The 13,904-nt window shown below is 43.1% G+C and overlaps 1 protein-coding gene across 2 annotated transcripts in view; it reads left to right on the top strand.

Annotated features, from left to right (window-relative positions):
• The first annotated feature begins 394 nt into the window (after positions 1–394).
• The window catches only part of STRBP (spermatid perinuclear RNA binding protein), a 151,506-nt gene continuing 137,996 nt past the window's right edge, over positions 395–13,904 (top strand). The window contains exon 1 of one of the 2 annotated variants that reach the window (XM_019421200.2): positions 395–507. The gene's annotated coding sequence lies outside the window, so the exon portion shown is untranslated. Of the gene's footprint in view, positions 526–13,904 lie in introns of both variants that reach the window. The other variant, XM_019421203.2, reaches the window with a different exon arrangement.

Here is a 13,904-nt window from a genome sequence, read left to right as displayed (position 1 = left end):
CGCAGCAGTTACGCCGCTAGCGCAGCAGGGCTCAGGTGCTGCAGCGGGCGGGGGCCTGGCGCCGGGAGAAAGGCGGGGACGCAGCTTACGTAAGCGTCCGCTCGCAGGTGCATGAGGCCTCCACCAGCGTGTGGTCCCTGCGCGCTCCCAGGTGCGCAGTTGGCGCAGGCGGCGGCGCGGCACGGCGCCGGCGGGCGCTGGCTGGCGCTCTCAGGTACGGCAGAGTGCGCGTGGAGGGGGCGCGCAGCGAGCGAAGGGGCGGGCTTTCCGTTCCCCAGCAGCCGCGGGGCCCGCCCCCCGGCTCGGCCAATGGGCGCGCTGGGCGGTGTCACGTGCTCGCCGCCGCCGCCGCCGCCGAAGCGGAGACCGGAGCCGCGAGCGCCACCAGGGCAGCAGCCGCCGCAGCCGCCGCCGCTGGGCAGAGGAGCCGGAGACGCGGGCGGACGAGGTGGCGGCGGCGGCGGAGCGGGAGCGGGGACCGGGCGCGGGCAGAGCGCGGCGGCGCGGGTAGGCTGCGGCGGCGGGGTAGGCGCCTGCGCGGCGGGCCGTCCCGGGCGGGCGGCGGTTAAGGCGGCGGTTGAGGCGGTTGGCGGAGCCGGCCCGGGCCCCGCATTGTTTGTTGTGCGTCCTTAGCAGCGGCGGCGGCGGCCGCGGCGGCCCGGGCGGAGAGCCGGGAGCAATCCTGGCCCCCGTGGCTCCGGCATTGTGGCCGCCGCTGCGGTGCCCCGGTCGCTTCGGGCAAGGGCAGCGGGCAGCCTTCCTCACCTTCGTGGGGACGGGGTCCCGGCCCCGAGCGAGGGGAGGGCGTGGGCAGTGTGGGGGGACCCGGCGCCGGGGCTCTGGGTAGGATGGAGGGCCAGGGGCTCCGGGCAGGTGTTGGAGGACGTTGGGGGCAGGGGCAGGGAGCGAGGCTTCGGGGGGCTGGTGGAGGGTGTGGGCAGACTTGGGGGGAGAATGAAGGGTGGAGGGATCCGGCCCAACGGGGCTGGAGGGCCTTCGGGCAGGTCCGGGGGCCCACTGGGGCCAGGGCGAGTGCGAGAGGGATGGAGGACATTGAGGCGTGTGGGGGGCAGTCTGTGGGGGGTTCGGGAGGGTGTGAGGGAGGCCTTGGGGACGGTAGGGGCGAGTGTGATGGGCATAGAAGGAGAAGATTAGGGACTCGAGGGAGGAGTAGAAGAAGCGGATGTCCCGGTTGGGGCTGCGTGTGAGGGGCAGGAAGAGGGGGCAGACAGAAGGAAGGCCACCGGACAAATGTGAAGAGAAATGTGGAGGAAGGTGTCCAGGTAGGGGCTAGTGTGGTGGGGGAGAGAGGGACCGGAGGTGTCTAGGGAACTCTGGAGTGATGGTGAGGGAAATGGAGGTTTCCAGGCAGGAGGTGTGTGTGAGGGTAGGCCCAGAGGCTTCTGGAGACCTGTGAGGGATGTGAAGACTGTATCTGGCCAGCAGGTGTGTAGGGGAGACAGGAAGGAGGCAGGAGAGTGTTGAGGCTGGACAGGTGGGCCATGTGAAGGAAGGGCATGTTAGAGGAGAAGGCAGGTGTTAGTGTTGCTCTGGGGAGATCAGTATGGGGGGGAAGGAGGAAGGCGATTGGAACAGGGCCAGAGTTTGAGAGAAGTGAGGACACTAGAGTAGGGTGATGGGCAGTGACAGGAGATGTCTGGACAGGAGGTGTGCAGGGTATTTAGCGGGTAGCAGGAGGAGTGAAATGGAGGGTGTTCTTGTGGGAAGTATAGATGTAGGTGGGGGAGCAGAAAGAGGAAACTTTGGGGTTGGACATCAGAGCAGACAAGTGGAGTGGGGTATGTGTGACGTAGAGGGCCAGAGGTGTGAGGGGTGAGGGGAATGTTCTTGGAGTGGCTGCTGAGGTACGAAAACAGATGGAAGGAAATGTTTTGGGGGCAGGAAGTGTGGAGGGAAGTTGGGGAGGAGGGGGGTGGTACGAGTGTGAAGGGAAATCAGTAGAGGGAGGTGGTAGGGGATGGGTTGGGAGGGGAGGGATGCAGGTCTAGAGTACAGTATGTAGAGAGAGGGAAGTGTGGCTTGGGGGTGCTAGATTTTGTCTGGTAGAAGGGGTTAGGCAGGGAAGAGAGGAAAGAAAGGCGGGGAAGACAGGATATTTTTGGATAGAGGATGTAGAAGAATGCATAGTGTCTATAATGGGGTAAAAGAAGAGCAAGGTAGGGAGGTGTGTGAATGTGTCTGTGACTAGAAAGGGGTAGGTTCTGTATGGTATTGGGGTGGTGGTAATGGAAGCAGATTACCTAGGTTTTAGGGGCAGGAAATAGACTATTCAGGTTGGAGGGAGTTAGGAAAACAGGTTGCTTAAAAGAGAATGAAGGAGCAGGATGCTGAAAAGTGAGAGATTGGAACACTTTGAGTCTTGAGAAATTAAGAGAGCCAAAAATTTTAGGTCACTGGAAATATAAGAAAAGGCAGAGTGCAGAAGTTGGAAAAACAAAAAGCAAAACAAAAGAGAGGGAATTACATTCTAGGCATGGAACTGAAGTGTATGTGTGAGTGTGTGTGTGTGTATGTGTGTATGTATCCTGGAATGATATTAATGAAAAATGGAGGACATTAAGCCCTTGTACCATACCTGAAAGTTCATGCCTCTAGGATCAGAGAGATCAAGAAACCCGATTTTAGTTCCAGAACTCTGTGAATGGGGAAAGGATAAGGGAGAGCTCAGTAGTACACACTCCCAAGTTTGGAGGAGGTGTGTGGTGGGATATTGTCCTAGCACATTGGCCTGACAAGTGGGCAAGTAGAAGAGCCATCCAGGGTTGTTTGGAGTGTACCACAAGTGAATAGAAATAGGATTGTAGCAGGTGCAGGGCAGATGTCTTTGTGAAGATACTGCAAGAGAGCAGGGCCCGGTGTCAGTAGCCTTTGAAGGCTATGTATCAGGGAGGAAGGGATACCTTGGTGCAGTGTCTCAGCTTCCCTGGTGCTTTCTGGGTAATGGGGCAGTTTTCAGGCTTTGAGTGATGTAATATCTGAGTCCCATGCTAGAGGCAGACAGAGGTAATGTACATCCAGCTCCTAAAAGTGGCAGCAATGGAGCTCTGAGATTCTTTAACTCCCTTTCAGGGTGCAAAGAGCTGATCCTGGTTTGTCGACTTTTTCTCCCAAATAGTTGAAGAAAAATTTAGTTGGAGGCTGTTGGATTTTCTGGTATTTTGATTTGAGTTAGGGAGTATATTGTTAGCTTTATTGAGGAAAGACTTTTGGGTTGTGTGGACATAAAGCCAATCAGCTTGCCAAACACATAGGAAATAACCTTCAGGGGTTTGAGCACAGATATTTCAGTGCAGGTCTCATTCAGTGTTCTGTGGCTTGTGTTAGATTCTTTGGGATTTGGAAGGATTAAGGAAACTACTTTGAGACTGCCTTAGTAAGCAGGGTTTTCTAGAATCTTGAAAAACGATTTCCCTTTTGACAGTAGAAAATTCAGTCCTGTCAGATTTTGCAAAAAAATAAATTATTTCATCATGTTGCAGAAATAACTTCAATTATCGCTTTGAGAGCTTCATGTAGTGTGTAATGTAGTACCTAGTATGATTTCAAATAAAAGGGCTGCTTTGATACCTTGGGAAGCTTTCTGGGTTGATTAGTTTTCTCCGTTTGTCAATTTAGGAAGTATCTTAATGCAGCCATTGTATGTTCAGATAAAAAGTTTGAGTGGAAATGGGAACCTTGCCTAAATATAATGAGGGCTGAGCAGAATAACACATTTTAAGTAATCTGAATCTGTAAATATAAATATTTAAAAAATAAACTGGGAGCTAATCATTTTTAAAATCCAAGCTTGAAGTGCATCATGAAGGCAACAAAATAATGCTCTGAAGTCATTGCTATAAGATTTTATTTTTGGACGGAAAGGTTTTTAAAGTATAATACACCTTTCATTGAAATTCTTTGCAGTATTTTGAGATTTGATTTTTGTATAGAATGTAATTATCAGGAACATGTTTGACCCCTTTGGCTCCCTGGCAGAGAATTTGAGGAGTAGGGTGTAAGATGAATAGAGTGACCTTTGAAAATTTTCTCCAATATGGCTATTGTTTCCTCCTTGTATTTTTTAAGTCCATCGTGTTAGTTCATTTTATTGATTTGGGGCAAGCAGTACTTTCTTGCTCTGAATACTCAATTCTGGAATAGTGTTGTGATTATATGTATTGTTCCGTGAAATTCTGTGGTTTGAGATACATTGTAGGCACTTGAAAATACTGTCCTAAGTTTATGAACCAAGGAAAGCAGGTTATTTAGACTTTGTAGGCTAAATAATTGGGTCTGGTTTTATTTTCGCTGTTGACTTGCTGGACAAGATACTTAATCCCTTAGAGCTTGTTTTTCCTCCAGAAACCTGACTCTATCTACCTCACATGAGAATTGAGATGGTTTATATAAAACAAGTTTAAGTCTTTCAGGAAGATTACAAGTATGAAAATACAGGGAATAGATGTTATTTCTTTGGTTCCTTTTTTCTTCTTAGCGTGGTCAAGTAATAATTGGTACTTAAGAATTTGGTGTTAGGCGGATTAATTTGTAGTGAGAAACTTGGATAGAGATGAAACTTCTGTGAATGTCAGAGATGTCTGCAAATTGAAATTTGTTCATTCTTGCTCTACTGTCTCTATTTTTCCTGGCTCATTTTTGCAGTTGAGTGTTGGTGCTGATTTGAATTCTTGCATATGAGCAGAAGATTGTGAGAGACATTCTGCGTTGTGGCTGTAGCCCGAGATTGCTTCTAAGCGCAAATTTTCCAGGGATGGAGCACTTCTGTCACTCAGTGAATTCACTTCCTAAATCAGGAATAATAAATACATTTTCCTAGGTATTTTGCAGGAAATCAGCTAATTCTCGGTGACTTGAACAGGAGAATAAAGCTATTCCTCTTCCAGTGGCATTAAGCCTTCTTTTGTTATTACTGTTTTTTGTACTTTTTAATTTATTTTGAGAGAGAGAGCGTTTGGGGAAGGGGCAGAGAGAGAGGGAGAGGGCAAGAGTATCCCAGGTAGGCTCCACACTGTCAGCAGAGAGCCCATCGTGGGCTCGAACTCACAAACCAACAGATCATGGACCTGAGCTGAAATCAGGAGTCCCACGCTTAACTGACTTGGCCACCCGGGTGCCCCATTAAACCTCATTTTTACGATTTATTGAATACTTTTTCCTTTTTCAAGTTTTAATTCTCAAATTATTACCTATTCTTTTGGCATTTCTGACAGGTTATATACACTGTTTGAGGAGGAATGATATTTAAATGCTTTAAAAATGTTTATTAGTTGGGTGCCTGGATGGCTCAGTTGGTTAAGTGTCTGACTTCGGCTCAGGTCATGATCTCACAGTTCGTGAGTTCAAGTCCCATGTCGGGCTCTGTGCTGACAGCTCAGAGCCTGGAGCCTGCTTCAGGTTTTGTGTCTCTGTCTCTCTCTGCCCCTCCGCGCTTGCTCTCTCTCTCTCTCTCTCTCTCCCTCTCTCTCTCCCTCTCTCTCTCCCTCTCTCTCTCCCTCTCTCTCTCCCTCTCTCTCTCTCTCTCCCTCCCCCTCCCTCCCTCCCTCTCTCCCTCTCTCCCTCTCTCCCTCTCTCCCTCCCTCCCTCTCTCTCTCTCCCTTCCTCAAAAATAAATGAATATTTAAAAAAATGTTTATTAGTTGTAAAAAGTCTTCAAAATGCTGGTTGTGATTGACATTACAAAAATGTAAATAGTAAGTTGCTTTTTAGACCTTAATTTAGTTGGGCTTGGTAATTCCCAGTCCCGATAATAGTCTTTCTGTGCTAGCTGACTTTCTTTTCTTTTCTTTTCTCTTTTTTTTTTTGAGGCGCAGAGGGAGAGGGAGAGAATCTTAAGCAGGCTAGCGCAGAGCCCAATGCAGGGCTTGATCTCATGACTGTGAGATCATGACCTGGGCCAAAATCAAAGTCAGATGCTCAACCAACTGAGCCACCCAGGCACTCTGATCTATTTTTTTTTTTTTTTTTTTTTTTTTTGAGATTTTATTTGTAAGTAAATCTCCACATCTAATGTGGGGGGTCAAACCCATAACCGCAATCAAGAGTCCCATACTCCACCAGCTGAGCCAGCCAGGTGCCCTGCTGATCTGTTCTTTACTCTCTTATATAAGGTTTGGACCCCTCCCCGTTACCCATCTTACTGCTCTTTGTTTTCATTTGTTTTGCATAGTTCCTTTCATTGGAAAATTAGTTGTTTTTAAAAATTTGTTCAACTGTGGAAAATCTGTTTCTGACAGGTAATTATGAGAGGCTTCATAATCCAGTCTAATTTTAGAAAACTTTATTGAGAAATGTAAGTTAAATTTATGTCAGTTAAAACAGAAAAGAGTAAAGTAATGAGGCCAAATTAGTGGTGATATAAATATTTAAATGGTTTGAGCCTGAAAGATCTGCAAGTCTGTAACTTTTAGGTCTTGCATTGAATAGTGAGGTAACCACATGACCTGGATTGTCACTTTCATGCCTAATCTAACCTAGATCTTGTTTGAAGGGTCCTTGAAGTACATCTTTTTTGAGGAGTATGGTGTTTGTGTCACAAGACATTCCATATATGTGTGTTGCTGTGTGAATGAATGCCATCCTAAATTTTAGTTATTTGATACTAAAATTCTCTTAACTTATGACATAGCTAACACTGTGTAGAACATCTGCTTTCTTTAGTTAACTTTAGCACAACTTGAAGGGTTATAGTTCATTATATCCATTATAAAATCACAGCCTTGCATTGTGTGACTTCATGGTTCATTTCCACTTAAAGAGTGAGAATTCTGCAGCATGTTGTGTAATAAATTCTGAGGCATTTCTGGGTCATGGATAAGGTGTAGTTTCTTAATGCACCTGCAGAATTTCCTGTTCTTTGCAGTTTTCCAGGTACCAGGACTTTACACAATATCCTATTGGGCAGATCAGCGTTTTGCTTATAAATTGAATTTAACCGTATTAATACAATTGGCATAAAGCGAATAGTAATTGTCCTAAAGACTGTCTAGATTTCTTTTTTTAATCATGCCTACCTGTTCTGCCAGTTTAATTCAGCAAACATGCATTGACTTTAGGCTCAAAGGCATGTTTTGTGCCAGACCGAAGATTTTTTAGTAGGGCCTAATAATACTCTTTTGAGTAAAGAATAGATCCTTCCCTAGGTAGATTGACCCTTAATGTGAAAATGGGGTCTGTGTCTTTGGTTACCAGTGTTCAGTTGGCATAACTGAAAATCAGTGTACTTTAAAAGACAGATGGGTAGTGACCTGATAAAGAGATGATTTGTTTCTAACAGTTAAAATGGAGGCAGTTTATTCTTACGATATTTATAACTCCAAGTAAATCTAAAAGTCCTCAAACATTGGATCTAATCACAGGCTTTTGTGTGACTTAGACAACCTACATTTTAACCTAATGAAGTACAGGGTAATGGGTAGCTCTTGACTTAACTCTGGAAAATTCAGTTTTAGTTAGCAAAGCTAGTGAACCAGAGGGGAAAGGTGTTACAGTTTTGATAATGTAGGTTAGTGGCTGCAGAGAGTAACATCTGGAGCCCTTGGTATGCATATTTTCAGTTGTTTTTGAAGTAAGCTGTAAATAGGCTTTTAATGTCAAGGTTAGTATGGAAGAACAGGTATGAAACATATTAGTGATGAGGTGCTGTCTTGGGGCACGTGCGTGGCTCAGTCAGCTGAGCATCAGACTCTTGATTTTAGCTCAAGTCATAATCCATGGTTGTGGGATTGAGCCCCATATTGGGCTCTTTACTGAGCATGGGACCTGCTTGAGATTCTCTTTCTCTCCTGCCCTCTCCCCCTGCTTGTGCGCCCTCTCTCTCTAAAATAAAAAAAAAAAATTTTAAAAGGTGGTATCTGAAAAATAAGTATTAACTGTGATGCTCTCATATGCCTGCTTTGTGGTAAATGTTGTGGAATTATACAAAATTGGCTTTTGAGGGGTGCCTGGCTGGCTCAGTCGGTAGCATGCATCTCTTGATCTTGCGGTTGTAAGTTTGAGCCCCATGTTGGGTGTAGAGATTACTTAAATAAAATCTTCAAAATTGGCTTTTGAAATTGGTCAGTATTATTGTTTGGTAGTGTTCCTTGTTTCTAGAGCTCAGGTTTCACATACCTGGACTTTGGTCTCTGTTGTAGTTGTATAATGTGGGTGGACAGCAGAGTGTTACATTTGGAGAAATGGAGGTCCAAAGAGTTGACTCTAGAGCAGAGATAGGCAGACTCTCAGAACACTGTTTGAGAGATTCCATATCAAATACCTGTTGGTTCCCAAATTTGGCCAGGAAGGTTGATGGCCGGGCAAATTTGAAACCTGCCTGTTTGAGTCAAGCCTTTGAGTGCAAGTCAATGCGTGGCCTTCCTAGGAAATTTGGGGTCCTAGGATTATGCAGTAGTAATCTAAAGAAAGTGGCTAGCTAGCACTTGAGTGGACTCTCCTTTTCTGTATGCCTGGGTGTAACCTTGACTGCTGTATTGGACAGTAGAATGTTGTTGACACCAGAAGACCTGGCTTTGAGGTCTGATCCTGTTATTTATTAGTTGTGGATCTCTCTCCTCATGTATAAAATTGGAATAAAACCCTTAATTACAGAGTTATAGTGAGGATTAAAGAAGAAAACTGTAAGCTCTGAAGCACATAACTTTTTTTTTGAAGGGAGGATTGAGGAGAAATTAAGGGCAAGCTTTGAAGTAATGAGAAAAATTTGACTCAGAAGGACCTGGATTTTTATTTTTTTATCATGACATTGTCGAACGTACATGAAAGAGAACAGTGAACTTCCATACACCCGTCAGCTAGCTTCAACAATTACTGACTGGCATTTTGCTGCTTTTGTTTCATCCGTTCCTCACAATTACTTTTTGTTGTTTTTGTTGGAGTATTTACAGCAAATCTTAAACATCATATTATTTCATCCATAAATACTTCAGTATGTATTTCTAACAGATAGGAATCTAAAAAAGACATAACCACAAAACTTTTAACTGTCTAAATTAACTGTAATTCCTTATCTAATGCTCAGGAGGAGCTGGATTTGAAACATAGCTCTACCACTCACCAGTTTTGTGTGTTGATCAAATTACTTGCTCTCTCTGAGTTTCTGGTTCCTTATCTGTAACATAAAGATAATACTTCATGAAGTTATTTTGAGCTTAAATGAAGGAACAGGAAAGCCCTAACATGAAAGTTCTCAGTAAATGGCCCAGTCTCTCTTCTGAGCCTCCTGTGGCATGTAAATTAGTAGTATGGGCTTGCCCTCCTTCCTTCTTTAGTATCACAAACAGATACTCTGGAATTACTGCCCACTAACCCAGTGAAATTTTTCTTCATTGGGCTATTTGACCCTCTTAGTGAAACTCTAGAGCAGTTGAAATCCTGTTCATTCTCCCCCTCCCTCCTGCAACATCATTATTCTCCTGTCTAGTGGCTCATTCTAGTCAGTATATACATGGTGTTACTTTGTCTGTTTTTTTAAGACAGTCCTTTCTTGACCACATTGTTTCTTGTAGATACAACCCAATTTCTCAACATCTTGAAAAAGTTGTTTCTGCTCATCTCCAGTTCTCCTATTTTCTCCTGAACCTACGGTAGTGAGACTTTCAACCTAATTACTGAAATTGCTCTTGCCGAAACCACCAAGTTGAATTCACTAGACTTGTTAGCAGCATGTGGTGCAGTGGATGTCTCCTTCCTTGAAATACTCTCTGCTCTGGTTTCTGGGACACCATACTCGGCTGATTTTCCTCCTACCTCCTTGGCTTCTCCTTTGTTGGTTCTTCCTCATTACTGCTGTCTTTTGATATTGGACCACTTCATAGAATCTCTTCTCTGTATTCTCATTCCCCTGGTGATCTCATCCAATCTCTGGCTTTAAATACTGTGTATATGCTGACAGCTCCCAAATTTTTATCTCTGAAACTCCAGACTCGTATGTCCTACTGCCTGTATGGACACTTCTACTTACGTATTTTATTGGCATCTCAAACTAAACTTATTCCTACCAGACTCCTGATCTTTACCCTGCCTGCTCTTTCTTCTGCCCTCCTTGTAGTCTTCCCCATGTTAGTGAATTGCAACTTCCTCCATCTTTCTAGTTGCTGAGGCCAAAACTAAGAGTCACGCTCGACTCTCTCTCACACACTATATCTGACCCATCAGGAAATCTTGCCTGTTCTACCTTCAAAATATATTCAGACTCTGACCACTTTTCATTAACTCTAGTAATTAAGTTTACATCAACTCTTCTGAATTATTACAGAAGAATTATTAGTCCATTTTTTGCTCTTGCCCCTTTATATTCTGTTCTCAATATCATAGCAAGAATGATCCTTTTCAAAAGGTAAGTCAGATTTTGTTTCTTTCTGGTCACATCCCCTATCTTGCTCAGAATAAGTCCTGTCAAGGTCTTACGTGATCAGATCCCTTTTTCTTTCCTTTCTGACCTCGTCTCCTCTTACTTTTTGCTTATTCCATTCTGGCCACAGTGGCCTTCTTGCTGTTCTTTAATGTGTCAGGCATATATTCCTATCTCAGGTCCGTCGCACTTGCTGTGTGCCCTGCCTAGAATGCTGTTGTTCACATATACGCTCAGCTCCGTCTTTGTCAGTTTTTGTGCGTATTTGCCCATTCTGGTGAGGCCTTCCCTTACCACCCTGTTAAAATGACAGCTCCTCCATTTCTGGCCCTCCCTCGCCTTCCTTTCCCACCTTCTTTTTCTCATTACCACTTAAACCATTTAACTTACATTTTGCGTATTTATTTTGTTTATTGCCTTTTTCCCTTCACTACAGTATAAGCTCCATAAAGGTGAGGATTAATGCTGGTTTTGTATTCTGTCGATTCCGAGCACCTAGAACAGTGCCTGGCCCTAAGTAAGTCCTTGAGGATTTGTTGAATGAATTATTCTTTTATTAGTTGTAGTATTACTTGGTAAAGATGCTATAGTGCTAGCGTTTTAGTTGGAATTCCAGGTTTTCCTATGGAATACTATGTACCTTGAGGTCTTTATGATGTATTTCTGTTTTTCTTCTTTATGAGTATCCTTTCATAAGACTGCTGTTCGTTTTACTATTAATTTGTTCATCATAATTTTGAGTCTTTTAAAAATTATTTATTAAACTTTTTTTTAATGTTTATTTATTTTTGAGAGAGAGAGAGAGAGAGAGAGAGAGAGGGACAGAGCATGAGTGGGGGAGGGTCAGAGAGAGGGAGACACAGAATCCAGAGGCTCCGGGCTCTGGGCTGTCAGCACAGAGCCCTGCCTGGGGCTTGAACTCAACTAATTGTGAACCAAAGTCGGATACTTAACTGAATGAGCCACACAGGCGCTCCAAATCTTTTTTTTCATTTTTATTTTTATTTTTTTGAGAGAAGAGAGAGAGAGAGAGCTTGTGCATGTGTCCTAGTAGGGAAGGGCAGAGAGGGGGACAGAGGATCTGAATGGGCTCTGTGCTGATAGCAGAGAGCCCGATGGGGGCCCGAACCAGCAGACCATGAAATTATGACCCGAGCCCAAGTTAGATGCTTAACTGACTGAGCCACCCAGGCCCCCCAGTTTTGAGTTGTATTATACATTGTGCTAGTTGGATTGGGGGATACAAGAATAAAGTATACATAGACGCTGATCTTTAAGAGCTTAGAGTCTGTTAGGACAGATGATGTGTGTGTGTATGTGTGTGTATATTTATGTGTATGTATGTATATATCTGAGTATGTGTGTGAGTATATATATGTGTCTGTGTATATATGTATACGTATAAATGCATATATATACATATATATGTGTATGTATATATGTATACATATACATGTGTGTATGTGTGTGTATATATATGTGTGAGTGTATATATATATGTGTGTGTGTGTGTATATATATGTATATATACACACACATACACACACTTAAATATTTCTTTGAGAGAGGGATAGAGGAGACAGAGTGTCCCAAGCAGGCTCTGTGCTGTCAGTGCAAATCTGGACTCGGGGCTCAATCTCACGAACCATGAGGTCATGACCTGAGCCAAAATTAAGAGTCAGACACCCAACTGACTGGGCTACCCAGGTGCCCCTATATTTTTAAAGTTTACGTACTTTGATAAAATGGTTCAGGAATTCAGAAGAGCAAGGAATTATTTCTAGCTAAGAGAAGAATAAGGGAGAGACCTCAGAGAGGATGTGACATGTGTATCTGTGTTCAGCCACAGAAAACAAGTAGGATTAGATAATGAGAAAATAGGGAAGAGAATTGCATATGGAGGAAATTGCATTAGCAAAATAAGAATGCTCAAGATTTCTATATGAGAAAGAACAAGTGGTTCAGTAGTTAAAGGTGAGGTAATATGGAACGAATTGGTAAGAATGTAAGTTTGGAGAGGAATGTTGGAGCCATTGATAGAAGGCTTGAATGCAAGAGTGAGGAGCACAGACTTAGTACTCTATAGTGAGGCTTAATGAAAGGTTTTTGAGCAAGAATGGAGGGATGGCACTATTAGGGCTGTATTTATGAGTTTGACAACTTTATGTGAAAAGAGAGGCTGAAACGTATACACTAAGATGCTGTTGTAATATTTTGTAGAAAAATGTTATAAAGGTAGTGGAAATAAATGGGTATAGAAGGGATGCCTTCAAACTGATGAAACTTGGTAACTGGATGTAAGGGCTAAGTGACAGTCTGCAAAGTTTCAAGCAGGCTAGGGTGCCCTGAAGAGAAGTAGGGAATCCAAGAGAAGTGGGGTCTGGAGGCAGGTTTAGTTTTGGTATTGAGTTTGCAAGTGTGGTTTAGGTGATGATTGGTTTGATAAAAAGAAAATCAGGAATCTTTAGAAAGGATATGCATCTGTGGCTTTATGCTTTCACTTTTTAAAAATGTTTATTTTTATTATTTCCTTGTGGATTTTAGATGGTGAAACAAATATGATTTCTGGCCTGTTAATTAACATCTGTATATTAACTTCACTCATGTTGTCCTTTATGGATTAAAAAGTTTTAATAACTTAAAAAAAATAAATAAATAAAAATGTTTATTTTTGAGGGGGGGGGAGGGGGAGAGAGGATGAATCTCAGGCAGGCTCTGTGCTTTCATTTTGATACTAACTGCCAGAAAGAGAAGACTTGATTGCTGAATCTATTACTGAGGTCTGAATCTAGATAATTGATTTGGAAAGCTTCTGATAAGGCATCCAGACTTTTGATTTGTAAGTGGCTCTAGTTGCTCTAGGTTGTAAAGTACTTCATGTATTCTCAGCAACTTGTTACAACTTAGATGTCATCCTTTGAGCTTTCAAAAGAAAGCATTAAAAACTGCTTCATGGGCTATGCATATCTAAGCAGTGTCTGTCCCACCCTTTTGAAAACAACAGATTGAGAGTTCCCAACTAAGTCACCTTGATCACTTCGTTGAGATCATGTTGAGTTAAAAGGTTTGCATGATCATGCCAACCCCCTGTTCTTCCCCTTAGGACTTAGAAGCATATTGGAAGAAGATAAGCCTTCTACCCTAATTAGTGGTAGTTAAGGTGTTAGTTGCCAAAACATGTCTTTAACAACCTACACTTAACAAAATACCAGAAGATATCAGAGGATTTAGCTTCTCTTCCAGTCATATGTAAGAACAGAATAAGATTCCTTTAGATTTATATCTTTTTCAGAACCTGGGAGCAGGAAGAGTTTTTAACCCAAAGGTCATTTATAGGAAAAAATAAATATTTGCAAAATAATGTTGATTAATGTGTACAATTTTTATTTATAGGCTAATGATGCATTATATTTATATTTTTATACTTAATGCATTTTTAATAGATTAAAAGACATCCTTGAGTTTATCAGTTATAAACTTGTAGTTTACCAGCTTGGTTTAGAATGCTGACCTTGAGATTACCACATTAAGTCAT

Source organism: Panthera pardus, unplaced genomic scaffold, assembly GCF_024362965.1.
Source record: "Panthera pardus isolate Hobbes unplaced genomic scaffold, ASM2436296v1 HiC_scaffold_20, whole genome shotgun sequence".
NCBI lineage: Eukaryota > Metazoa > Chordata > Mammalia > Carnivora > Felidae > Panthera > Panthera pardus.
Note: the sequence above shows the minus strand (reverse complement) of the source record. Positions and strands in the feature narration are given on the sequence as shown.